Genomic DNA, 22,600 nt, shown 5'->3' on the forward strand with positions numbered 1-22,600 from the left:
CTGTTGATGTTCTCGAAAGCGCAGTAAAGACTATCTTGCCAGTGTTAGATTGATGTGCTTTTCAGTGCTTTCTGTAGTTGATGAGCAAACACTGTGACAGAAGCAGAGGTGGCCTGACCCTGCTGGTATGTCTTGGGGCAGCTGCTCTAAGGGAGGAGTGGGTGCTCCCTGGTGGTCTAGTGGTTAGGATTCGGCGCTCTCACCGCCGCGGCCCGGGTTCGATTCCCGGTCAGGGAAGGGGACATTTTTTTTACACTCTGTACTTCCATTTTTTTGGGCCTCCTATTTAAACACGTTTTTGAAGGTTTTACATCGCAAATCTTTCTTTACGTACATTTCTTCTTTACTTGACTTGCCACCTGCTAATAACAACGTCACCTTTCAGGGACAGAGACAAAGCACTGATAGAAAAGTCAATGCTGGTCGTCAAAGCTTATTCTTCACAACGGATGTATTTCCACTTGGAAGATGCATTGGCGAATCCAGGAGGCCTGTTTCTATGGGTCTCCAGTTCTATCAAGAGTCTAGTTTCAAGACAACTTTGAAAGGAAGAGACTTGCTTCTGAAGATTGCAATACTATATCTTCGGAGATGGCTGCTTCCCAATCTGTTTACAGGCCCGAGCCAATTGTCAGACTGACAGTGTTTTGCGAGCCACCTAGTTTCGCGGATATCTGCTGGGTGGAAGGAGGCAAAGAGGATGAAAGTACTATGAAAGGAAAGCCAGATGGGGAAAAGCAGCATCGGCGGGAGAGAGGCACACGGGCGGGCGGGACACTGCTCCTCAAGCCCGGTTTTACGCAGGATGGGCGGAGTGCCTCAGTCTGTCTGTACGGCGGGGGCTCTCTCTTTAGCCTCCTGGCCAGTCCGGCCCTGGTGCAGTCATGTCTCACAAAGGTCGGGTCTAGACCGTCACTCTGGAGTCTGTATCCTCCGGGTGAGGTCTCCTATTCTTCCACCTGGGGGCCTGGAGAGAAGGGGGGTGTTTGGTCCGGGGCGCCAGTCACAGTCGCCCTTGAGAGGCGTTTATAAGCTAGTTTGTAACTGTAACTGTGTCGGGACTGGTTGTTCTAAGGTGCGCTAAGTGATGTGCTAGCATTTGGAAGAAGTTTTGAGAAACGCAGGTGGCCTGTTTCTTTTCCTTTGCTTGCTTTGTTTAGGAAAGGAAAGTCTCCATTGGAGGGTTTGGTGTTTTCTCAAGCCCTTGAGTTGGTGTTTAGAAACAGTAAAGTGTGTAGATGGCTGGGCTCCTGCCCACTCCTCATGTGATACAGCGCCTTGTCATACCCTCCCAACCTAGCCTTCGATAGCTCAGTTGGTAGAGCGGAGGACTGTAGTGGAGTGTCTGTCATCCTTAGGTCGCTGGTTCAAATCCGGCTCGAAGGATTTTTGCAAACTCTTCACTTTTTTTCCCTCTGCTTCACAATAGAAAGCGCCTCTTTCTCAGACCCTCACACGCCGGGGCTTTTCCTGCCTCCTCTCTTCACCTTTACAGCCCAGCTCTCTCCTCCGGGCGAGGGGGGGGGGGGGCGGGAGGCTTGTGGGAGAGTCGAACCGCCCGCCCCCTGTGTGCAGCCCCCGCTGCAATGCCCCCTCATCAGACAGAGCCGGGGGCCCCTGGGCTGAAGCAGCCCTGGGAGCTGGTTGTGGCGACTCTGGCATCAGGGGATGCTGCTGAGAGCGTCTGCTGGGAGGCGAGAGGGCTGCTGTGAGGTGTGAGGGGTGAGTGTGTTTGTGTGTGTATCGTGGGAGAGAGTGTGTGTGTTTGTTGAACCTCTGCCCCCCCCCCCCCAACCTGTGTTGGTGTGAAGGAGTTGATAAATGGCACGAACCAGCAGCATATCGTGGAGAGGCGGCTTGAAGGACACATGAGGAGCGGCCCAGCAGGACGAGATGCATCGGTTCCTCGTTAGTATAGTGGTCAGTATCCCCGCCTGTCACGCGGGAGACCGGGGTTCAATTCCCCGACGGGGAGGATTCAGTCGGCTTTTTTAAAGCATGACAATTCTATCCCTATTTTAAATGGCATCTAGAATGTGACACCCCTGCTACCGTGTACTGGTGCTTTTCATGCATGACGTCATCTCCGTTAACTGAAAGGTTTACTAATGCAATTTCATCATTTTTCAAATCAATCACGGGCGATTTTTAAGTCGCACACTTTTTGGGAAGCATTTCTGCCTTTTCATGTTCAGCTTCTGTGTACTTTACTGGAAAAAGAAACGTGCACGAAGGGTTATTGTTGACATGAAAATCAAAGGACTGCATGATCAACATAATGCATTTAAGCCCGTTTTCTTTTTTAAAGAAACATCAATGAAAGGATGGGTCGTGCTCTGAATGAGGATTTGTTTTCTATGACGGTGAAGCGTTTTAAAAAGCTCTTTGTTTAAGTCTAATGGTTTAGAACTTCCAGTCATTTTGTGAAAGTAACATTTCCACTGGCCTGCACTCTCGACCAGCCTCATCAGAGATCTTATATTGCCTAGGTCCAGCACGAGTACCAAATTCCGGTCAGGTAATAGCAGTGTATTCTGGGACTTGTAGTCCTGTTCCTAACACTCTAAACTCAGGCCAAGGGGAGCCAGCATCCAAAGTAACCGCCTGGGCTTGGAGAAGCGCTCATGATCGGGTCTGGGCTAACTTGAGAGCTTTGTCGAGGCCTTGGACGAGCTCCAGGGATCCTCGAGAAGGGCTGCTGCCCTCCGGCAGGGGTCCCTAAAAATTGGCGCTGACCCCCGCTGCTGCCCTGAGAAGAGGCGCTGACCTAGAACAGTGACTGGTATTTTTCTGGATGGTTATAATTGGTTCTTGCTGTTTTCCGCTCTCCAGTTCCTTGTGTGTTATGAAGGTTCCTTGCATCTTGCAGGGATGCAAACTCTCCCGAGTTCTGAGCCTATTTAAGGTCGAGTAGGTTGCTCTGTTGGGGATGTGCCTGAAAGCAGCGTGTTTTCTGTGTCTGTTGATGTTCTCGAAAGCGCAGTAAAGACTATCTTGCCAGTGTTAGATTGATGTGCTTTTCAGTGCTTTCTGTAGTTGATGAGCAAACACTGTGACAGAAGCAGAGGTGGCCTGACCCTGCTGGTATGTCTTGGGGCAGCTGCTCTAAGGGAGGAGTGGGTGCTCCCTGGTGGTCTAGTGGTTAGGATTCGGCGCTCTCACCGCCGCGGCCCGGGTTCGATTCCCGGTCAGGGAAGGGGACATTTTTTTTACACTCTGTACTTCCATTTTTTTGGGCCTCCTATTTAAACACGTTTTTGAAGGTTTTACATCGCAAATCTTTCTTTACGTACATTTCTTCTTTACTTGACTTGCCACCTGCTAATAACAACGTCACCTTTCAGGGACAGAGACAAAGCACTGATAGAAAAGTCAATGCTGGTCGTCAAAGCTTATTCTTCACAACGGATGTATTTCCACTTGGAAGATGCATTGGCGAATCCAGGAGGCCTGTTTCTATGGGTCTCCAGTTCTATCAAGAGTCTAGTTTCAAGACAACTTTGAAAGGAAGAGACTTGCTTCTGAAGATTGCAATACTATATCTTCGGAGATGGCTGCTTCCCAATCTGTTTACAGGCCCGAGCCAATTGTCAGACTGACAGTGTTTTGCGAGCCACCTAGTTTCGCGGATATCTGCTGGGTGGAAGGAGGCAAAGAGGATGAAAGTACTATGAAAGGAAAGCCAGATGGGGAAAAGCAGCATCGGCGGGAGAGAGGCACACGGGCGGGCGGGACACTGCTCCTCAAGCCCGGTTTTACGCAGGATGGGCGGAGTGCCTCAGTCTGTCTGTACGGCGGGGGCTCTCTCTTTAGCCTCCTGGCCAGTCCGGCCCTGGTGCAGTCATGTCTCACAAAGGTCGGGTCAAGACCGTCACTCTGGAGTCTGTATCCTCCGGGTGAGGTCTCCTATTCTTCCACCTGGGGGCCTGGAGAGAAGGGGGGTGTTTGGTCCGGGGCGCCAGTCACAGTCGCCCTTGAGAGGCGTTTATAAGGTAGTTTGTAACTGTAACTGTGTCGGGACTGGTTGTTCTAAGGTGCGCTAAGTGATGTGCTAGCATTTGGAAGAAGTTTTGAGAAACGCAGGTGGCCTGTTTCTTTTCCTTTGCTTGCTTTGTTTAGGAAAGGAAAGTCTCCATTGGAGGGTTTGGTGTTTTCTCAAGCCCTTGAGTTGGTGTTTAGAAACAGTAAAGTGTGTAGATGGCTGGGCTCCTGCCCACTCCTCATGTGATACAGCGCCTTGTCATACCCTCCCAACCTAGCCTTCGATAGCTCAGTTGGTAGAGCGGAGGACTGTAGTGGAGTGTCTGTCATCCTTAGGTCGCTGGTTCAAATCCGGCTCGAAGGATTTTTGCAAACTCTTCACTTTTTTTCCCTCTGCTTCACAATAGAAAGCGCCTCTTTCTCAGACCCTCACACGCCGGGGCTTTTCCTGCCTCCTCTCTTCACCTTTACAGCCCAGCTCTCTCCTCCGGGCGAGGGGGGGGGGGGGCGGGAGGCTTGTGGGAGAGTCGAACCGCCCGCCCCCTGTGTGCAGCCCCCGCTGCAATGCCCCCTCATCAGACAGAGCCGGGGGCCCCTGGGCTGAAGCAGCCCTGGGAGCTGGTTGTGGCGACTCTGGCATCAGGGGATGCTGCTGAGAGCGTCTGCTGGGAGGCGAGAGGGCTGCTGTGAGGTGTGAGGGGTGAGTGTGTTTGTGTGTGTATCGTGGGAGAGAGTGTGTGTGTTTGTTGAACCTCTGCCCCCCCCCCCCCAACCTGTGTTGGTGTGAAGGAGTTGATAAATGGCACGAACCAGCAGCATATCGTGGAGAGGCGGCTTGAAGGACACATGAGGAGCGGCCCAGCAGGACGAGATGCATCGGTTCCTCGTTAGTATAGTGGTCAGTATCCCCGCCTGTCACGCGGGAGACCGGGGTTCAATTCCCCGACGGGGAGGATTCAGTCGGCTTTTTTAAAGCATGACAATTCTATCCCTATTTTAAATGGCATCTAGAATGTGACACCCCTGCTACCGTGTACTGGTGCTTTTCATGCATGACGTCATCTCCGTTAACTGAAAGGTTTACTAATGCAATTTCATCATTTTTCAAATCAATCACGGGCGATTTTTAAGTCGCACACTTTTTGGGAAGCATTTCTGCCTTTTCATGTTCAGCTTCTGTGTACTTTACTGGAAAAAGAAACGTGCACGAAGGGTTATTGTTGACATGAAAATCAAAGGACTGCATGATCAACATAATGCATTTAAGCCCGTTTTCTTTTTTAAAGAAACATCAATGAAAGGATGGGTCGTGCTCTGAATGAGGATTTGTTTTCTATGACGGTGAAGCGTTTTAAAAAGCTCTTTGTTTAAGTCTAATGGTTTAGAACTTCCAGTCATTTTGTGAAAGTAACATTTCCACTGGCCTGCACTCTCGACCAGCCTCATCAGAGATCTTATATTGCCTAGGTCCAGCACGAGTACCAAATTCCGGTCAGGTAATAGCAGTGTATTCTGGGACTTGTAGTCCTGTTCCTAACACTCTAAACTCAGGCCAAGGGGAGCCAGCATCCAAAGTAACCGCCTGGGCTTGGAGAAGCGCTCATGATCGGGTCTGGGCTAACTTGAGAGCTTTGTCGAGGCCTTGGACGAGCTCCAGGGATCCTCGAGAAGGGCTGCTGCCCTCCGGCAGGGGTCCCTAAAAATTGGCGCTGACCCCCGCTGCTGCCCTGAGAAGAGGCGCTGACCTAGAACAGTGACTGGTATTTTTCTGGATGGTTATAATTGGTTCTTGCTGTTTTCCGCTCTCCAGTTCCTTGTGTGTTATGAAGGTTCCTTGCATCTTGCAGGGATGCAAACTCTCCCGAGTTCTGAGCCTATTTAAGGTCGAGTAGGTTGCTCTGTTGGGGATGTGCCTGAAAGCAGCGTGTTTTCTGTGTCTGTTGATGTTCTCGAAAGCGCAGTAAAGACTATCTTGCCAGTGTTAGATTGATGTGCTTTTCAGTGCTTTCTGTAGTTGATGAGCAAACACTGTGACAGAAGCAGAGGTGGCCTGACCCTGCTGGTATGTCTTGGGGCAGCTGCTCTAAGGGAGGAGTGGGTGCTCCCTGGTGGTCTAGTGGTTAGGATTCGGCGCTCTCACCGCCGCGGCCCGGGTTCGATTCCCGGTCAGGGAAGGGGACATTTTTTTTACACTCTGTACTTCCATTTTTTTGGGCCTCCTATTTAAACACGTTTTTGAAGGTTTTACATCGCAAATCTTTCTTTACGTACATTTCTTCTTTACTTGACTTGCCACCTGCTAATAACAACGTCACCTTTCAGGGACAGAGACAAAGCACTGATAGAAAAGTCAATGCTGGTCGTCAAAGCTTATTCTTCACAACGGATGTATTTCCACTTGGAAGATGCATTGGCGAATCCAGGAGGCCTGTTTCTATGGGTCTCCAGTTCTATCAAGAGTCTAGTTTCAAGACAACTTTGAAAGGAAGAGACTTGCTTCTGAAGATTGCAATACTATATCTTCGGAGATGGCTGCTTCCCAATCTGTTTACAGGCCCGAGCCAATTGTCAGACTGACAGTGTTTTGCGAGCCACCTAGTTTCGCGGATATCTGCTGGGTGGAAGGAGGCAAAGAGGATGAAAGTACTATGAAAGGAAAGCCAGATGGGGAAAAGCAGCATCGGCGGGAGAGAGGCACACGGGCGGGCGGGACACTGCTCCTCAAGCCCGGTTTTACGCAGGATGGGCGGAGTGCCTCAGTCTGTCTGTACGGCGGGGGCTCTCTCTTTAGCCTCCTGGCCAGTCCGGCCCTGGTGCAGTCATGTCTCACAAAGGTCGGGTCAAGACCGTCACTCTGGAGTCTGTATCCTCCGGGTGAGGTCTCCTATTCTTCCACCTGGGGGCCTGGAGAGAAGGGGGGTGTTTGGTCCGGGGCGCCAGTCACAGTCGCCCTTGAGAGGCGTTTATAAGGTAGTTTGTAACTGTAACTGTGTCGGGACTGGTTGTTCTAAGGTGCGCTAAGTGATGTGCTAGCATTTGGAAGAAGTTTTGAGAAACGCAGGTGGCCTGTTTCTTTTCCTTTGCTTGCTTTGTTTAGGAAAGGAAAGTCTCCATTGGAGGGTTTGGTGTTTTCTCAAGCCCTTGAGTTGGTGTTTAGAAACAGTAAAGTGTGTAGATGGCTGGGCTCCTGCCCACTCCTCATGTGATACAGCGCCTTGTCATACCCTCCCAACCTAGCCTTCGATAGCTCAGTTGGTAGAGCGGAGGACTGTAGTGGAGTGTCTGTCATCCTTAGGTCGCTGGTTCAAATCCGGCTCGAAGGATTTTTGCAAACTCTTCACTTTTTTTCCCTCTGCTTCACAATAGAAAGCGCCTCTTTCTCAGACCCTCACACGCCGGGGCTTTTCCTGCCTCCTCTCTTCACCTTTACAGCCCAGCTCTCTCCTCCGGGCGAGGGGGGGGGGGGGGCGGGAGGCTTGTGGGAGAGTCGAACCGCCCGCCCCCTGTGTGCAGCCCCCGCTGCAATGCCCCCTCATCAGACAGAGCCGGGGGCCCCTGGGCTGAAGCAGCCCTGGGAGCTGGTTGTGGCGACTCTGGCATCAGGGGATGCTGCTGAGAGCGTCTGCTGGGAGGCGAGAGGGCTGCTGTGAGGTGTGAGGGGTGAGTGTGTTTGTGTGTGTATCGTGGGAGAGAGTGTGTGTGTTTGTTGAACCTCTGCCCCCCCCCCCCCCAACCTGTGTTGGTGTGAAGGAGTTGATAAATGGCACGAACCAGCAGCATATCGTGGAGAGGCGGCTTGAAGGACACATGAGGAGCGGCCCAGCAGGACGAGATGCATCGGTTCCTCGTTAGTATAGTGGTCAGTATCCCCGCCTGTCACGCGGGAGACCGGGGTTCAATTCCCCGACGGGGAGGATTCAGTCGGCTTTTTTAAAGCATGACAATTCTATCCCTATTTTAAATGGCATCTAGAATGTGACACCCCTGCTACCGTGTACTGGTGCTTTTCATGCATGACGTCATCTCCGTTAACTGAAAGGTTTACTAATGCAATTTCATCATTTTTCAAATCAATCACGGGCGATTTTTAAGTCGCACACTTTTTGGGAAGCATTTCTGCCTTTTCATGTTCAGCTTCTGTGTACTTTACTGGAAAAAGAAACGTGCACGAAGGGTTATTGTTGACATGAAAATCAAAGGACTGCATGATCAACATAATGCATTTAAGCCCGTTTTCTTTTTTAAAGAAACATCAATGAAAGGATGGGTCGTGCTCTGAATGAGGATTTGTTTTCTATGACGGTGAAGCGTTTTAAAAAGCTCTTTGTTTAAGTCTAATGGTTTAGAACTTCCAGTCATTTTGTGAAAGTAACATTTCCACTGGCCTGCACTCTCGACCAGCCTCATCAGAGATCTTATATTGCCTAGGTCCAGCACGAGTACCAAATTCCGGTCAGGTAATAGCAGTGTATTCTGGGACTTGTAGTCCTGTTCCTAACACTCTAAACTCAGGCCAAGGGGAGCCAGCATCCAAAGTAACCGCCTGGGCTTGGAGAAGCGCTCATGATCGGGTCTGGGCTAACTTGAGAGCTTTGTCGAGGCCTTGGACGAGCTCCAGGGATCCCCGAGAAGGGCTGCTGCCCTCCGGCAGGGGTCCCTAAAAATTGGCGCTGACCCCCGCTGCTGCCCTGAGAAGAGGCGCTGACCTAGAACAGTGACTGGTATTTTTCTGGATGGTTATAATTGGTTCTTGCTGTTTTCCGCTCTCCAGTTCCTTGTGTGTTATGAAGGTTCCTTGCATCTTGCAGGGATGCAAACTCTCCCGAGTTCTGAGCCTATTTAAGGTCGAGTAGGTTGCTCTGTTGGGGATGTGCCTGAAAGCAGCGTGTTTTCTGTGTCTGTTGATGTTCTCGAAAGCGCAGTAAAGACTATCTTGCCAGTGTTAGATTGATGTGCTTTTCAGTGCTTTCTGTAGTTGATGAGCAAACACTGTGACAGAAGCAGAGGTGGCCTGACCCTGCTGGTATGTCTTGGGGCAGCTGCTCTAAGGGAGGAGTGGGTGCTCCCTGGTGGTCTAGTGGTTAGGATTCGGCGCTCTCACCGCCGCGGCCCGGGTTCGATTCCCGGTCAGGGAAGGGGACATTTTTTTTACACTCTGTACTTCCATTTTTTTGGGCCTCCTATTTAAACACGTTTTTGAAGGTTTTACATCGCAAATCTTTCTTTACGTACATTTCTTCTTTACTTGACTTGCCACCTGCTAATAACAACGTCACCTTTCAGGGACAGAGACAAAGCACTGATAGAAAAGTCAATGCTGGTCGTCAAAGCTTATTCTTCACAACGGATGTATTTCCACTTGGAAGATGCATTGGCGAATCCAGGAGGCCTGTTTCTATGGGTCTCCAGTTCTATCAAGAGTCTAGTTTCAAGACAACTTTGAAAGGAAGAGACTTGCTTCTGAAGATTGCAATACTATATCTTCGGAGATGGCTGCTTCCCAATCTGTTTACAGGCCCGAGCCAATTGTCAGACTGACAGTGTTTTGCGAGCCACCTAGTTTCGCGGATATCTGCTGGGTGGAAGGAGGCAAAGAGGATGAAAGTACTATGAAAGGAAAGCCAGATGGGGAAAAGCAGCATCGGCGGGAGAGAGGCACACGGGCGGGCGGGACACTGCTCCTCAAGCCCGGTTTTACGCAGGATGGGCGGAGTGCCTCAGTCTGTCTGTACGGCGGGGGCTCTCTCTTTAGCCTCCTGGCCAGTCCGGCCCTGGTGCAGTCATGTCTCACAAAGGTCGGGTCTAGACCGTCACTCTGGAGTCTGTATCCTCCGGGTGAGGTCTCCTATTCTTCCACCTGGGGGCCTGGAGAGAAGGGGGGTGTTTGGTCCGGGGCGCCAGTCACAGTCGCCCTTGAGAGGCGTTTATAAGGTAGTTTGTAACTGTAACTGTGTCGGGACTGGTTGTTCTAAGGTGCGCTAAGTGATGTGCTAGCATTTGGAAGAAGTTTTGAGAAACGCAGGTGGCCTGTTTCTTTTCCTTTGCTTGCTTTGTTTAGGAAAGGAAAGTCTCCATTGGAGGGTTTGGTGTTTTCTCAAGCCCTTGAGTTGGTGTTTAGAAACAGTAAAGTGTGTAGATGGCTGGGCTCCTGCCCACTCCTCATGTGATACAGCGCCTTGTCATACCCTCCCAACCTAGCCTTCGATAGCTCAGTTGGTAGAGCGGAGGACTGTAGTGGAGTGTCTGTCATCCTTAGGTCGCTGGTTCAAATCCGGCTCGAAGGATTTTTGCAAACTCTTCACTTTTTTTCCCTCTGCTTCACAATAGAAAGCGCCTCTTTCTCAGACCCTCACACGCCGGGGCTTTTCCTGCCTCCTCTCTTCACCTTTACAGCCCAGCTCTCTCCTCCGGGCGAGGGGGGGGGGGGGGCGGGAGGCTTGTGGGAGAGTCGAACCGCCCGCCCCCTGTGTGCAGCCCCCGCTGCAATGCCCCCTCATCAGACAGAGCCGGGGGCCCCTGGGCTGAAGCAGCCCTGGGAGCTGGTTGTGGCGACTCTGGCATCAGGGGATGCTGCTGAGAGCGTCTGCTGGGAGGCGAGAGGGCTGCTGTGAGGTGTGAGGGGTGAGTGTGTTTGTGTGTGTATCGTGGGAGAGAGTGTGTGTGTTTGTTGAACCTCTGCCCCCCCCCCCCCCAACCTGTGTTGGTGTGAAGGAGTTGATAAATGGCACGAACCAGCAGCATATCGTGGAGAGGCGGCTTGAAGGACACATGAGGAGCGGCCCAGCAGGACGAGATGCATCGGTTCCTCGTTAGTATAGTGGTCAGTATCCCCGCCTGTCACGCGGGAGACCGGGGTTCAATTCCCCGACGGGGAGGATTCAGTCGGCTTTTTTAAAGCATGACAATTCTATCCCTATTTTAAATGGCATCTAGAATGTGACACCCCTGCTACCGTGTACTGGTGCTTTTCATGCATGACGTCATCTCCGTTAACTGAAAGGTTTACTAATGCAATTTCATCATTTTTCAAATCAATCACGGGCGATTTTTAAGTCGCACACTTTTTGGGAAGCATTTCTGCCTTTTCATGTTCAGCTTCTGTGTACTTTACTGGAAAAAGAAACGTGCACGAAGGGTTATTGTTGACATGAAAATCAAAGGACTGCATGATCAACATAATGCATTTAAGCCCGTTTTCTTTTTTAAAGAAACATCAATGAAAGGATGGGTCGTGCTCTGAATGAGGATTTGTTTTCTATGACGGTGAAGCGTTTTAAAAAGCTCTTTGTTTAAGTCTAATGGTTTAGAACTTCCAGTCATTTTGTGAAAGTAACATTTCCACTGGCCTGCACTCTCGACCAGCCTCATCAGAGATCTTATATTGCCTAGGTCCAGCACGAGTACCAAATTCCGGTCAGGTAATAGCAGTGTATTCTGGGACTTGTAGTCCTGTTCCTAACACTCTAAACTCAGGCCAAGGGGAGCCAGCATCCAAAGTAACCGCCTGGGCTTGGAGAAGCGCTCATGATCGGGTCTGGGCTAACTTGAGAGCTTTGTCGAGGCCTTGGACGAGCTCCAGGGATCCCCGAGAAGGGCTGCTGCCCTCCGGCAGGGGTCCCTAAAAATTGGCGCTGACCCCCGCTGCTGCCCTGAGAAGAGGCGCTGACCTAGAACAGTGACTGGTATTTTTCTGGATGGTTATAATTGGTTCTTGCTGTTTTCCGCTCTCCAGTTCCTTGTGTGTTATGAAGGTTCCTTGCATCTTGCAGGGATGCAAACTCTCCCGAGTTCTGAGCCTATTTAAGGTCGAGTAGGTTGCTCTGTTGGGGATGTGCCTGAAAGCAGCGTGTTTTCTGTGTCTGTTGATGTTCTCGAAAGCGCAGTAAAGACTATCTTGCCAGTGTTAGATTGATGTGCTTTTCAGTGCTTTCTGTAGTTGATGAGCAAACACTGTGACAGAAGCAGAGGTGGCCTGACCCTGCTGGTATGTCTTGGGGCAGCTGCTCTAAGGGAGGAGTGGGTGCTCCCTGGTGGTCTAGTGGTTAGGATTCGGCGCTCTCACCGCCGCGGCCCGGGTTCGATTCCCGGTCAGGGAAGGGGACATTTTTTTTACACTCTGTACTTCCATTTTTTTGGGCCTCCTATTTAAACACGTTTTTGAAGGTTTTACATCGCAAATCTTTCTTTACGTACATTTCTTCTTTACTTGACTTGCCACCTGCTAATAACAACGTCACCTTTCAGGGACAGAGACAAAGCACTGATAGAAAAGTCAATGCTGGTCGTCAAAGCTTATTCTTCACAACGGATGTATTTCCACTTGGAAGATGCATTGGCGAATCCAGGAGGCCTGTTTCTATGGGTCTCCAGTTCTATCAAGAGTCTAGTTTCAAGACAACTTTGAAAGGAAGAGACTTGCTTCTGAAGATTGCAATACTATATCTTCGGAGATGGCTGCTTCCCAATCTGTTTACAGGCCCGAGCCAATTGTCAGACTGACAGTGTTTTGCGAGCCACCTAGTTTCGCGGATATCTGCTGGGTGGAAGGAGGCAAAGAGGATGAAAGTACTATGAAAGGAAAGCCAGATGGGGAAAAGCAGCATCGGCGGGAGAGAGGCACACGGGCGGGCGGGACACTGCTCCTCAAGCCCGGTTTTACGCAGGATGGGCGGAGTGCCTCAGTCTGTCTGTACGGCGGGGGCTCTCTCTTTAGCCTCCTGGCCAGTCCGGCCCTGGTGCAGTCATGTCTCACAAAGGTCGGGTCAAGACCGTCACTCTGGAGTCTGTATCCTCCGGGTGAGGTCTCCTATTCTTCCACCTGGGGGCCTGGAGAGAAGGGGGGTGTTTGGTCCGGGGCGCCAGTCACAGTCGCCCTTGAGAGGCGTTTATAAGGTAGTTTGTAACTGTAACTGTGTCGGGACTGGTTGTTCTAAGGTGCGCTAAGTGATGTGCTAGCATTTGGAAGAAGTTTTGAGAAACGCAGGTGGCCTGTTTCTTTTCCTTTGCTTGCTTTGTTTAGGAAAGGAAAGTCTCCATTGGAGGGTTTGGTGTTTTCTCAAGCCCTTGAGTTGGTGTTTAGAAACAGTAAAGTGTGTAGATGGCTGGGCTCCTGCCCACTCCTCATGTGATACAGCGCCTTGTCATACCCTCCCAACCTAGCCTTCGATAGCTCAGTTGGTAGAGCGGAGGACTGTAGTGGAGTGTCTGTCATCCTTAGGTCGCTGGTTCAAATCCGGCTCGAAGGATTTTTGCAAACTCTTCACTTTTTTTCCCTCTGCTTCACAATAGAAAGCGCCTCTTTCTCAGACCCTCACACGCCGGGGCTTTTCCTGCCTCCTCTCTTCACCTTTACAGCCCAGCTCTCTCCTCCGGGCGAGGGGGGGGGGGGGGCGGGAGGCTTGTGGGAGAGTCGAACCGCCCGCCCCCTGTGTGCAGCCCCCGCTGCAATGCCCCCTCATCAGACAGAGCCGGGGGCCCCTGGGCTGAAGCAGCCCTGGGAGCTGGTTGTGGCGACTCTGGCATCAGGGGATGCTGCTGAGAGCGTCTGCTGGGAGGCGAGAGGGCTGCTGTGAGGTGTGAGGGGTGAGTGTGTTTGTGTGTGTATCGTGGGAGAGAGTGTGTGTGTTTGTTGAACCTCTGCCCCCCCCCCCCCCCCAACCTGTGTTGGTGTGAAGGAGTTGATAAATGGCACGAACCAGCAGCATATCGTGGAGAGGCGGCTTGAAGGACACATGAGGAGCGGCCCAGCAGGACGAGATGCATCGGTTCCTCGTTAGTATAGTGGTCAGTATCCCCGCCTGTCACGCGGGAGACCGGGGTTCAATTCCCCGACGGGGAGGATTCAGTCGGCTTTTTTAAAGCATGACAATTCTATCCCTATTTTAAATGGCATCTAGAATGTGACACCCCTGCTACCGTGTACTGGTGCTTTTCATGCATGACGTCATCTCCGTTAACTGAAAGGTTTACTAATGCAATTTCATCATTTTTCAAATCAATCACGGGCGATTTTTAAGTCGCACACTTTTTGGGAAGCATTTCTGCCTTTTCATGTTCAGCTTCTGTGTACTTTACTGGAAAAAGAAACGTGCACGAAGGGTTATTGTTGACATGAAAATCAAAGGACTGCATGATCAACATAATGCATTTAAGCCCGTTTTCTTTTTTAAAGAAACATCAATGAAAGGATGGGTCGTGCTCTGAATGAGGATTTGTTTTCTATGACGGTGAAGCGTTTTAAAAAGCTCTTTGTTTAAGTCTAATGGTTTAGAACTTCCAGTCATTTTGTGAAAGTAACATTTCCACTGGCCTGCACTCTCGACCAGCCTCATCAGAGATCTTATATTGCCTAGGTCCAGCACGAGTACCAAATTCCGGTCAGGTAATAGCAGTGTATTCTGGGACTTGTAGTCCTGTTCCTAACACTCTAAACTCAGGCCAAGGGGAGCCAGCATCCAAAGTAACCGCCTGGGCTTGGAGAAGCGCTCATGATCGGGTCTGGGCTAACTTGAGAGCTTTGTCGAGGCCTTGGACGAGCTCCAGGGATCCCCGAGAAGGGCTGCTGCCCTCCGGCAGGGGTCCCTAAAAATTGGCGCTGACCCCCGCTGCTGCCCTGAGAAGAGGCGCTGACCTAGAACAGTGACTGGTATTTTTCTGGATGGTTATAATTGGTTCTTGCTGTTTTCCGCTCTCCAGTTCCTTGTGTGTTATGAAGGTTCCTTGCATCTTGCAGGGATGCAAACTCTCCCGAGTTCTGAGCCTATTTAAGGTCGAGTAGGTTGCTCTGTTGGGGATGTGCCTGAAAGCAGCGTGTTTTCTGTGTCTGTTGATGTTCTCGAAAGCGCAGTAAAGACTATCTTGCCAGTGTTAGATTGATGTGCTTTTCAGTGCTTTCTGTAGTTGATGAGCAAACACTGTGACAGAAGCAGAGGTGGCCTGACCCTGCTGGTATGTCTTGGGGCAGCTGCTCTAAGGGAGGAGTGGGTGCTCCCTGGTGGTCTAGTGGTTAGGATTCGGCGCTCTCACCGCCGCGGCCCGGGTTCGATTCCCGGTCAGGGAAGGGGACATTTTTTTTACACTCTGTACTTCCATTTTTTTGGGCCTCCTATTTAAACACGTTTTTGAAGGTTTTACATCGCAAATCTTTCTTTACGTACATTTCTTCTTTACTTGACTTGCCACCTGCTAATAACAACGTCACCTTTCAGGGACAGAGACAAAGCACTGATAGAAAAGTCAATGCTGGTCGTCAAAGCTTATTCTTCACAACGGATGTATTTCCACTTGGAAGATGCATTGGCGAATCCAGGAGGCCTGTTTCTATGGGTCTCCAGTTCTATCAAGAGTCTAGTTTCAAGACAACTTTGAAAGGAAGAGACTTGCTTCTGAAGATTGCAATACTATATCTTCGGAGATGGCTGCTTCCCAATCTGTTTACAGGCCCGAGCCAATTGTCAGACTGACAGTGTTTTGCGAGCCACCTAGTTTCGCGGATATCTGCTGGGTGGAAGGAGGCAAAGAGGATGAAAGTACTATGAAAGGAAAGCCAGATGGGGAAAAGCAGCATCGGCGGGAGAGAGGCACACGGGCGGGCGGGACACTGCTCCTCAAGCCCGGTTTTACGCAGGATGGGCGGAGTGCCTCAGTCTGTCTGTACGGCGGGGGCTCTCTCTTTAGCCTCCTGGCCAGTCCGGCCCTGGTGCAGTCATGTCTCACAAAGGTCGGGTCTAGACCGTCACTCTGGAGTCTGTATCCTCCGGGTGAGGTCTCCTATTCTTCCACCTGGGGGCCTGGAGAGAAGGGGGGTGTTTGGTCCGGGGCGCCAGTCACAGTCGCCCTTGAGAGGCGTTTATAAGGTAGTTTGTAACTGTAACTGTGTCGGGACTGGTTGTTCTAAGGTGCGCTAAGTGATGTGCTAGCATTTGGAAGAAGTTTTGAGAAACGCAGGTGGCCTGTTTCTTTTCCTTTGCTTGCTTTGTTTAGGAAAGGAAAGTCTCCATTGGAGGGTTTGGTGTTTTCTCAAGCCCTTGAGTTGGTGTTTAGAAACAGTAAAGTGTGTAGATGGCTGGGCTCCTGCCCACTCCTCATGTGATACAGCGCCTTGTCATACCCTCCCAACCTAGCCTTCGATAGCTCAGTTGGTAGAGCGGAGGACTGTAGTGGAGTGTCTGTCATCCTTAGGTCGCTGGTTCAAATCCGGCTCGAAGGATTTTTGCAAACTCTTCACTTTTTTTCCCTCTGCTTCACAATAGAAAGCGCCTCTTTCTCAGACCCTCACACGCCGGGGCTTTTCCTGCCTCCTCTCTTCACCTTTACAGCCCAGCTCTCTCCTCCGGGCGAGGGGGGGGGGGGGGCGGGAGGCTTGTGGGAGAGTCGAACCGCCCGCCCCCTGTGTGCAGCCCCCGCTGCAATGCCCCCTCATCAGACAGAGCCGGGGGCCCCTGGGCTGAAGCAGCCCTGGGAGCTGGTTGTGGCGACTCTGGCATCAGGGGATGCTGCTGAGAGCGTCTGCTGGGAGGCGAGAGGGCTGCTGTGAGGTGTGAGGGGTGAGTGTGTTTGTGTGTGTATCGTGGGAGAGAGTGTGTGTGTTTGTTGAACCTCTGCCCCCCCCCCCCCCAACCTGTGTTGGTGTGAAGGAGTTGATAAATGGCACGAACCAGCAGCATATCGTGGAGAGGCGGCTTGAAGGACACATGAGGAGCGGCCCAGCAGGACGAGATGCATCGGTTCCTCGTTAGTATAGTGGTCAGTATCCCCGCCTGTCACGCGGGAGACCGGGGTTCAATTCCCCGACGGGGAGGATTCAGTCGGCTTTTTTAAAGCATGACAATTCTATCCCTATTTTAAATGGCATCTAGAATGTGACACCCCTGCTACCGTGTACTGGTGCTTTTCATGCATGACGTCATCTCCGTTAACTGAAAGGTTTACTAATGCAATTTCATCATTTTTCAAATCAATCACGGGCGATTTTTAAGTCGCACACTTTTTGGGAAGCATTTCTGCCTTTTCATGTTCAGCTTCTGTGTACTTTACTGGAAAAAGAAACGTGCACGAAGGGTTATTGTTGACATGAAAATCAAAGGACTGCATGATCAACATAATGCATTTAAGCCCGTTTTCTTTTTTAAAGAAACATCAATGAAAGGATGGGTCGTGCTCTGAATGAGGATTTGTTTTCTATGACGGTGAAGCGTTTTAAAAAGCTCTTTGTTTAAGTCTAATGGTTTAGAACTTCCAGTCATTTTGTGAAAGTAACATTTCCACTGGCCTGCACTCTCGACCAGCCTCATCAGAGATCTTATATTGCCTAGGTCCAGCACGAGTACCAAATTCCGGTCAGGTAATAGCAGTGTATTCTGGGACTTGTAGTCCTGTTCCTAACACTCTAAACTCAGGCCAAGGGGAGCCAGCATCCAAAGTAACCGCCTGGGCTTGGAGAAGCGCTCATGATCGGGTCTGGGCTAACTTGAGAGCTTTGTCGAGGCCTTGGACGAGCTCCAGGGATCCCCGAGAAGGGCTGCTGCCCTCCGGCAGGGGTCCCTAAAAATTGGCGCTGACCCCCGCTGCTGCCCTGAGAAGAGGCGCTGACCTAGAACAGTGACTGGTATTTTTCTGGATGGTTATAATTGGTTCTTGCTGTTTTCCGCTCTCCAGTTCCTTGTGTGTTATGAAGGTTCCTTGCATCTTGCAGGGATGCAAACTCTCCCGAGTTCTGAGCCTATTTAAGGTCGAGTAGGTTGCTCTGTTGGGGATGTGCCTGAAAGCAGCGTGTTTTCTGTGTCTGTTGATGTTCTCGAAAGCGCAGTAAAGACTATCTTGCCAGTGTTAGATTGATGTGCTTTTCAGTGCTTTCTGTAGTTGATGAGCAAACACTGTGACAGAAGCAGAGGTGGCCTGACCCTGCTGGTATGTCTTGGGGCAGCTGCTCTAAGGGAGGAGTGGGTGCTCCCTGGTGGTCTAGTGGTTAGGATTCGGCGCTCTCACCGCCGCGGCCCGGGTTCGATTCCCGGTCAGGGAAGGGGACATTTTTTTTACACTCTGTACTTCCATTTTTTTGGGCCTCCTATTTAAACACGTTTTTGAAGGTTTTACATCGCAAATCTTTCTTTACGTACATTTCTTCTTTACTTGACTTGCCACCTGCTAATAACAACGTCACCTTTCAGGGACAGAGACAAAGCACTGATAGAAAAGTCAATGCTGGTCGTCAAAGCTTATTCTTCACAACGGATGTATTTCCACTTGGAAGATGCATTGGCGAATCCAGGAGGCCTGTTTCTATGGGTCTCCAGTTCTATCAAGAGTCTAGTTTCAAGACAACTTTGAAAGGAAGAGACTTGCTTCTGAAGATTGCAATACTATATCTTCGGAGATGGCTGCTTCCCAATCTGTTTACAGGCCCGAGCCAATTGTCAGACTGACAGTGTTTTGCGAGCCACCTAGTTTCGCGGATATCTGCTGGGTGGAAGGAGGCAAAGAGGATGAAAGTACTATGAAAGGAAAGCCAGATGGGGAAAAGCAGCATCGGCGGGAGAGAGGCACACGGGCGGGCGGGACACTGCTCCTCAAGCCCGGTTTTACGCAGGATGGGCGGAGTGCCTCAGTCTGTCTGTACGGCGGGGGCTCTCTCTTTAGCCTCCTGGCCAGTCCGGCCCTGGTGCAGTCATGTCTCACAAAGGTCGGGTCTAGACCGTCACTCTGGAGTCTGTATCCTCCGGGTGAGGTCTCCTATTCTTCCACCTGGGGGCCTGGAGAGAAGGGGGGTGTTTGGTCCGGGGCGCCAGTCACAGTCGCCCTTGAGAGGCGTTTATAAGGTAGTTTGTAACTGTAACTGTGTCGGGACTGGTTGTTCTAAGGTGCGCTAAGTGATGTGCTAGCATTTGGAAGAAGTTTTGAGAAACGCAGGTGGCCTGTTTCTTTTCCTTTGCTTGCTTTGTTTAGGAAAGGAAAGTCTCCATTGGAGGGTTTGGTGTTTTCTCAAGCCCTTGAGTTGGTGTTTAGAAACAGTAAAGTGTGTAGATGGCTGGGCTCCTGCCCACTCCTCATGTGATACAGCGCCTTGTCATACCCTCCCAACCTAGCCTTCGATAGCTCAGTTGGTAGAGCGGAGGACTGTAGTGGAGTGTCTGTCATCCTTAGGTCGCTGGTTCAAATCCGGCTCGAAGGATTTTTGCAAACTCTTCACTTTTTTTCCCTCTGCTTCACAATAGAAAGCGCCTCTTTCTCAGACCCTCACACGCCGGGGCTTTTCCTGCCTCCTCTCTTCACCTTTACAGCCCAGCTCTCTCCTCCGGGCGAGGGGGGGGGGGGGGCGGGAGGCTTGTGGGAGAGTCGAACCGCCCGCCCCCTGTGTGCAGCCCCCGCTGCAATGCCCCCTCATCAGACAGAGCCGGGGGCCCCTGGGCTGAAGCAGCCCTGGGAGCTGGTTGTGGCGACTCTGGCATCAGGGGATGCTGCTGAGAGCGTCTGCTGGGAGGCGAGAGGGCTGCTGTGAGGTGTGAGGGGTGAGTGTGTTTGTGTGTGTATCGTGGGAGAGAGTGTGTGTGTTTGTTGAACCTCTGCCCCCCCCCCCCCCCCCCAACCTGTGTTGGTGTGAAGGAGTTGATAAATGGCACGAACCAGCAGCATATCGTGGAGAGGCGGCTTGAAGGACACATGAGGAGCGGCCCAGCAGGACGAGATGCATCGGTTCCTCGTTAGTATAGTGGTCAGTATCCCCGCCTGTCACGCGGGAGACCGGGGTTCAATTCCCCGACGGGGAGGATTCAGTCGGCTTTTTTAAAGCATGACAATTCTATCCCTATTTTAAATGGCATCTAGAATGTGACACCCCTGCTACCGTGTACTGGTGCTTTTCATGCATGACGTCATCTCCGTTAACTGAAAGGTTTACTAATGCAATTTCATCATTTTTCAAATCAATCACGGGCGATTTTTAAGTCGCACACTTTTTGGGAAGCATTTCTGCCTTTTCATGTTCAGCTTCTGTGTACTTTACTGGAAAAAGAAACGTGCACGAAGGGTTATTGTTGACATGAAAATCAAAGGACTGCATGATCAACATAATGCATTTAAGCCCGTTTTCTTTTTTAAAGAAACATCAATGAAAGGATGGGTCGTGCTCTGAATGAGGATTTGTTTTCTATGACGGTGAAGCGTTTTAAAAAGCTCTTTGTTTAAGTCTAATGGTTTAGAACTTCCAGTCATTTTGTGAAAGTAACATTTCCACTGGCCTGCACTCTCGACCAGCCTCATCAGAGATCTTATATTGCCTAGGTCCAGCACGAGTACCAAATTCCGGTCAGGTAATAGCAGTGTATTCTGGGACTTGTAGTCCTGTTCCTAACACTCTAAACTCAGGCCAAGGGGAGCCAGCATCCAAAGTAACCGCCTGGGCTTGGAGAAGCGCTCATGATCGGGTCTGGGCTAACTTGAGAGCTTTGTCGAGGCCTTGGACGAGCTCCAGGGATCCCCGAGAAGGGCTGCTGCCCTCCGGCAGGGGTCCCTAAAAATTGGCGCTGACCCCCGCTGCTGCCCTGAGAAGAGGCGCTGACCTAGAACAGTGACTGGTATTTTTCTGGATGGTTATAATTGGTTCTTGCTGTTTTCCGCTCTCCAGTTCCTTGTGTGTTATGAAGGTTCCTTGCATCTTGCAGGGATGCAAACTCTCCCGAGTTCTGAGCCTATTTAAGGTCGAGTAGGTTGCTCTGTTGGGGATGTGCCTGAAAGCAGCGTGTTTTCTGTGTCTGTTGATGTTCTCGAAAGCGCAGTAAAGACTATCTTGCCAGTGTTAGATTGATGTGCTTTTCAGTGCTTTCTGTAGTTGATGAGCAAACACTGTGACAGAAGCAGAGGTGGCCTGACCCTGCTGGTATGTCTTGGGGCAGCTGCTCTAAGGGAGGAGTGGGTGCTCCCTGGTGGTCTAGTGGTTAGGATTCGGCGCTCTCACCGCCGCGGCCCGGGTTCGATTCCCGGTCAGGGAAGGGGACATTTTTTTTACACTCTGTACTTCCATTTTTTTGGGCCTCCTATTTAAACACGTTTTTGAAGGTTTTACATCGCAAATCTTTCTTTACGTACATTTCTTCTTTACTTGACTTGCCACCTGCTAATAACAACGTCACCTTTCAGGGACAGAGACAAAGCACTGATAGAAAAGTCAATGCTGGTCGTCAAAGCTTATTCTTCACAACGGATGTATTTCCACTTGGAAGATGCATTGGCGAATCCAGGAGGCCTGTTTCTATGGGTCTCCAGTTCTATCAAGAGTCTAGTTTCAAGACAACTTTGAAAGGAAGAGACTTGCTTCTGAAGATTGCAATACTATATCTTCGGAGATGGCTGCTTCCCAATCTGTTTACAGGCCCGAGCCAATTGTCAGACTGACAGTGTTTTGCGAGCCACCTAGTTTCGCGGATATCTGCTGGGTGGAAGGAGGCAAAGAGGATGAAAGTACTATGAAAGGAAAGCCAGATGGGGAAAAGCAGCATCGGCGGGAGAGAGGCACACGGGCGGGCGGGACACTGCTCCTCAAGCCCGGTTTTACGCAGGATGGGCGGAGTGCCTCAGTCTGTCTGTACGGCGGGGGCTCTCTCTTTAGCCTCCTGGCCAGTCCGGCCCTGGTGCAGTCATGTCTCACAAAGGTCGGGTCTAGACCGTCACTCTGGAGTCTGTATCCTCCGGGTGAGGTCTCCTATTCTTCCACCTGGGGGCCTGGAGAGAAGGGGGGTGTTTGGTCCGGGGCGCCAGTCACAGTCGCCCTTGAGAGGCGTTTATAAGGTAGTTTGTAACTGTAACTGTGTCGGGACTGGTTGTTCTAAGGTGCGCTAAGTGATGTGCTAGCATTTGGAAGAAGTTTTGAGAAACGCAGGTGGCCTGTTTCTTTTCCTTTGCTTGCTTTGTTTAGGAAAGGAAAGTCTCCATTGGAGGGTTTGGTGTTTTCTCAAGCCCTTGAGTTGGTGTTTAGAAACAGTAAAGTGTGTAGATGGCTGGGCTCCTGCCCACTCCTCATGTGATACAGCGCCTTGTCATACCCTCCCAACCTAGCCTTCGATAGCTCAGTTGGTAGAGCGGAGGACTGTAGTGGAGTGTCTGTCATCCTTAGGTCGCTGGTTCAAATCCGGCTCGAAGGATTTTTGCAAACTCTTCACTTTTTTTCCCTCTGCTTCACAATAGAAAGCGCCTCTTTCTCAGACCCTCACACGCCGGGGCTTTTCCTGCCTCCTCTCTTCACCTTTACAGCCCAGCTCTCTCCTCCGGGCGAGGGGGGGGGGGGGGCGGGAGGCTTGTGGGAGAGTCGAACCGCCCGCCCCCTGTGTGCAGCCCCCGCTGCAATGCCCCCTCATCAGACAGAGCCGGGGGCCCCTGGGCTGAAGCAGCCCTGGGAGCTGGTTGTGGCGACTCTGGCATCAGGGGATGCTGCTGAGAGCGTCTGCTGGGAGGCGAGAGGGCTGCTGTGAGGTGTGAGGGGTGAGTGTGTTTGTGTGTGTATCGTGGGAGAGAGTGTGTGTGTTTGTTGAACCTCTGCCCCCCCCCCCCCCCCCCAACCTGTGTTGGTGTGAAGGAGTTGATAAATGGCACGAACCAGCAGCATATCGTGGAGAGGCGGCTTGAAGGA

The 22,600-nt window shown here is 51.0% G+C and overlaps 23 non-coding genes across 23 annotated transcripts; all 23 read left to right on the top strand.

Moving 5' to 3' along the window:
• Positions 1-165: 165 nt before the first annotated feature.
• On the top strand, positions 166-237 carry TRNAE-CUC (transfer RNA glutamic acid (anticodon CUC)). Its single transcript has one exon. It is a non-coding gene; the product is annotated as a tRNA-Glu (tRNA).
• A 1,063-nt stretch (positions 238-1,300) lies between these two features.
• On the top strand, positions 1,301-1,386 carry TRNAY-GUA (transfer RNA tyrosine (anticodon GUA)). The gene is given in 2 exon segments: positions 1,301-1,337; positions 1,351-1,386. It is a non-coding gene; the product is annotated as a tRNA-Tyr (tRNA).
• A 517-nt stretch (positions 1,387-1,903) lies between these two features.
• TRNAD-GUC (transfer RNA aspartic acid (anticodon GUC)) lies at positions 1,904-1,975 on the top strand. The gene has a single exon. It is a non-coding gene; the product is annotated as a tRNA-Asp (tRNA).
• A 1,149-nt stretch (positions 1,976-3,124) lies between these two features.
• TRNAE-CUC (transfer RNA glutamic acid (anticodon CUC)) lies at positions 3,125-3,196 on the top strand. Its single transcript has one exon. It is a non-coding gene; the product is annotated as a tRNA-Glu (tRNA).
• Positions 3,197-4,259: 1,063 nt separating this feature from the next.
• Positions 4,260-4,345, top strand: TRNAY-GUA (transfer RNA tyrosine (anticodon GUA)). Its single transcript is given in 2 exon segments — positions 4,260-4,296; positions 4,310-4,345. It is a non-coding gene; the product is annotated as a tRNA-Tyr (tRNA).
• Positions 4,346-4,862: 517 nt separating this feature from the next.
• On the top strand, positions 4,863-4,934 carry TRNAD-GUC (transfer RNA aspartic acid (anticodon GUC)). Its single transcript has one exon. It is a non-coding gene; the product is annotated as a tRNA-Asp (tRNA).
• Positions 4,935-6,083: 1,149 nt separating this feature from the next.
• TRNAE-CUC (transfer RNA glutamic acid (anticodon CUC)) lies at positions 6,084-6,155 on the top strand. The gene has a single exon. It is a non-coding gene; the product is annotated as a tRNA-Glu (tRNA).
• A 1,063-nt stretch (positions 6,156-7,218) lies between these two features.
• On the top strand, positions 7,219-7,304 carry TRNAY-GUA (transfer RNA tyrosine (anticodon GUA)). Its single transcript is given in 2 exon segments — positions 7,219-7,255; positions 7,269-7,304. It is a non-coding gene; the product is annotated as a tRNA-Tyr (tRNA).
• A 519-nt stretch (positions 7,305-7,823) lies between these two features.
• Positions 7,824-7,895, top strand: TRNAD-GUC (transfer RNA aspartic acid (anticodon GUC)). The gene has a single exon. It is a non-coding gene; the product is annotated as a tRNA-Asp (tRNA).
• A 1,149-nt stretch (positions 7,896-9,044) lies between these two features.
• On the top strand, positions 9,045-9,116 carry TRNAE-CUC (transfer RNA glutamic acid (anticodon CUC)). Its single transcript has one exon. It is a non-coding gene; the product is annotated as a tRNA-Glu (tRNA).
• Positions 9,117-10,179: 1,063 nt separating this feature from the next.
• On the top strand, positions 10,180-10,265 carry TRNAY-GUA (transfer RNA tyrosine (anticodon GUA)). The gene is given in 2 exon segments: positions 10,180-10,216; positions 10,230-10,265. It is a non-coding gene; the product is annotated as a tRNA-Tyr (tRNA).
• A 519-nt stretch (positions 10,266-10,784) lies between these two features.
• On the top strand, positions 10,785-10,856 carry TRNAD-GUC (transfer RNA aspartic acid (anticodon GUC)). Its single transcript has one exon. It is a non-coding gene; the product is annotated as a tRNA-Asp (tRNA).
• Positions 10,857-12,005: 1,149 nt separating this feature from the next.
• On the top strand, positions 12,006-12,077 carry TRNAE-CUC (transfer RNA glutamic acid (anticodon CUC)). The gene has a single exon. It is a non-coding gene; the product is annotated as a tRNA-Glu (tRNA).
• Positions 12,078-13,140: 1,063 nt separating this feature from the next.
• On the top strand, positions 13,141-13,226 carry TRNAY-GUA (transfer RNA tyrosine (anticodon GUA)). The gene is given in 2 exon segments: positions 13,141-13,177; positions 13,191-13,226. It is a non-coding gene; the product is annotated as a tRNA-Tyr (tRNA).
• A 521-nt stretch (positions 13,227-13,747) lies between these two features.
• On the top strand, positions 13,748-13,819 carry TRNAD-GUC (transfer RNA aspartic acid (anticodon GUC)). Its single transcript has one exon. It is a non-coding gene; the product is annotated as a tRNA-Asp (tRNA).
• Positions 13,820-14,968: 1,149 nt separating this feature from the next.
• TRNAE-CUC (transfer RNA glutamic acid (anticodon CUC)) lies at positions 14,969-15,040 on the top strand. The gene has a single exon. It is a non-coding gene; the product is annotated as a tRNA-Glu (tRNA).
• A 1,063-nt stretch (positions 15,041-16,103) lies between these two features.
• Positions 16,104-16,189, top strand: TRNAY-GUA (transfer RNA tyrosine (anticodon GUA)). The gene is given in 2 exon segments: positions 16,104-16,140; positions 16,154-16,189. It is a non-coding gene; the product is annotated as a tRNA-Tyr (tRNA).
• Positions 16,190-16,708: 519 nt separating this feature from the next.
• On the top strand, positions 16,709-16,780 carry TRNAD-GUC (transfer RNA aspartic acid (anticodon GUC)). Its single transcript has one exon. It is a non-coding gene; the product is annotated as a tRNA-Asp (tRNA).
• Positions 16,781-17,929: 1,149 nt separating this feature from the next.
• Positions 17,930-18,001, top strand: TRNAE-CUC (transfer RNA glutamic acid (anticodon CUC)). Its single transcript has one exon. It is a non-coding gene; the product is annotated as a tRNA-Glu (tRNA).
• A 1,063-nt stretch (positions 18,002-19,064) lies between these two features.
• TRNAY-GUA (transfer RNA tyrosine (anticodon GUA)) lies at positions 19,065-19,150 on the top strand. The gene is given in 2 exon segments: positions 19,065-19,101; positions 19,115-19,150. It is a non-coding gene; the product is annotated as a tRNA-Tyr (tRNA).
• A 523-nt stretch (positions 19,151-19,673) lies between these two features.
• On the top strand, positions 19,674-19,745 carry TRNAD-GUC (transfer RNA aspartic acid (anticodon GUC)). Its single transcript has one exon. It is a non-coding gene; the product is annotated as a tRNA-Asp (tRNA).
• Positions 19,746-20,894: 1,149 nt separating this feature from the next.
• Positions 20,895-20,966, top strand: TRNAE-CUC (transfer RNA glutamic acid (anticodon CUC)). Its single transcript has one exon. It is a non-coding gene; the product is annotated as a tRNA-Glu (tRNA).
• A 1,063-nt stretch (positions 20,967-22,029) lies between these two features.
• TRNAY-GUA (transfer RNA tyrosine (anticodon GUA)) lies at positions 22,030-22,115 on the top strand. The gene is given in 2 exon segments: positions 22,030-22,066; positions 22,080-22,115. It is a non-coding gene; the product is annotated as a tRNA-Tyr (tRNA).
• The last annotated feature ends 485 nt before the right edge of the window (positions 22,116-22,600 follow it).

The sequence above is a fragment of the Lissotriton helveticus genome, chromosome 1_2, assembly GCF_964261635.1.
Source record: "Lissotriton helveticus chromosome 1_2, aLisHel1.1, whole genome shotgun sequence".
Taxonomy (NCBI): Eukaryota; Metazoa; Chordata; class Amphibia; order Caudata; family Salamandridae; genus Lissotriton; species Lissotriton helveticus.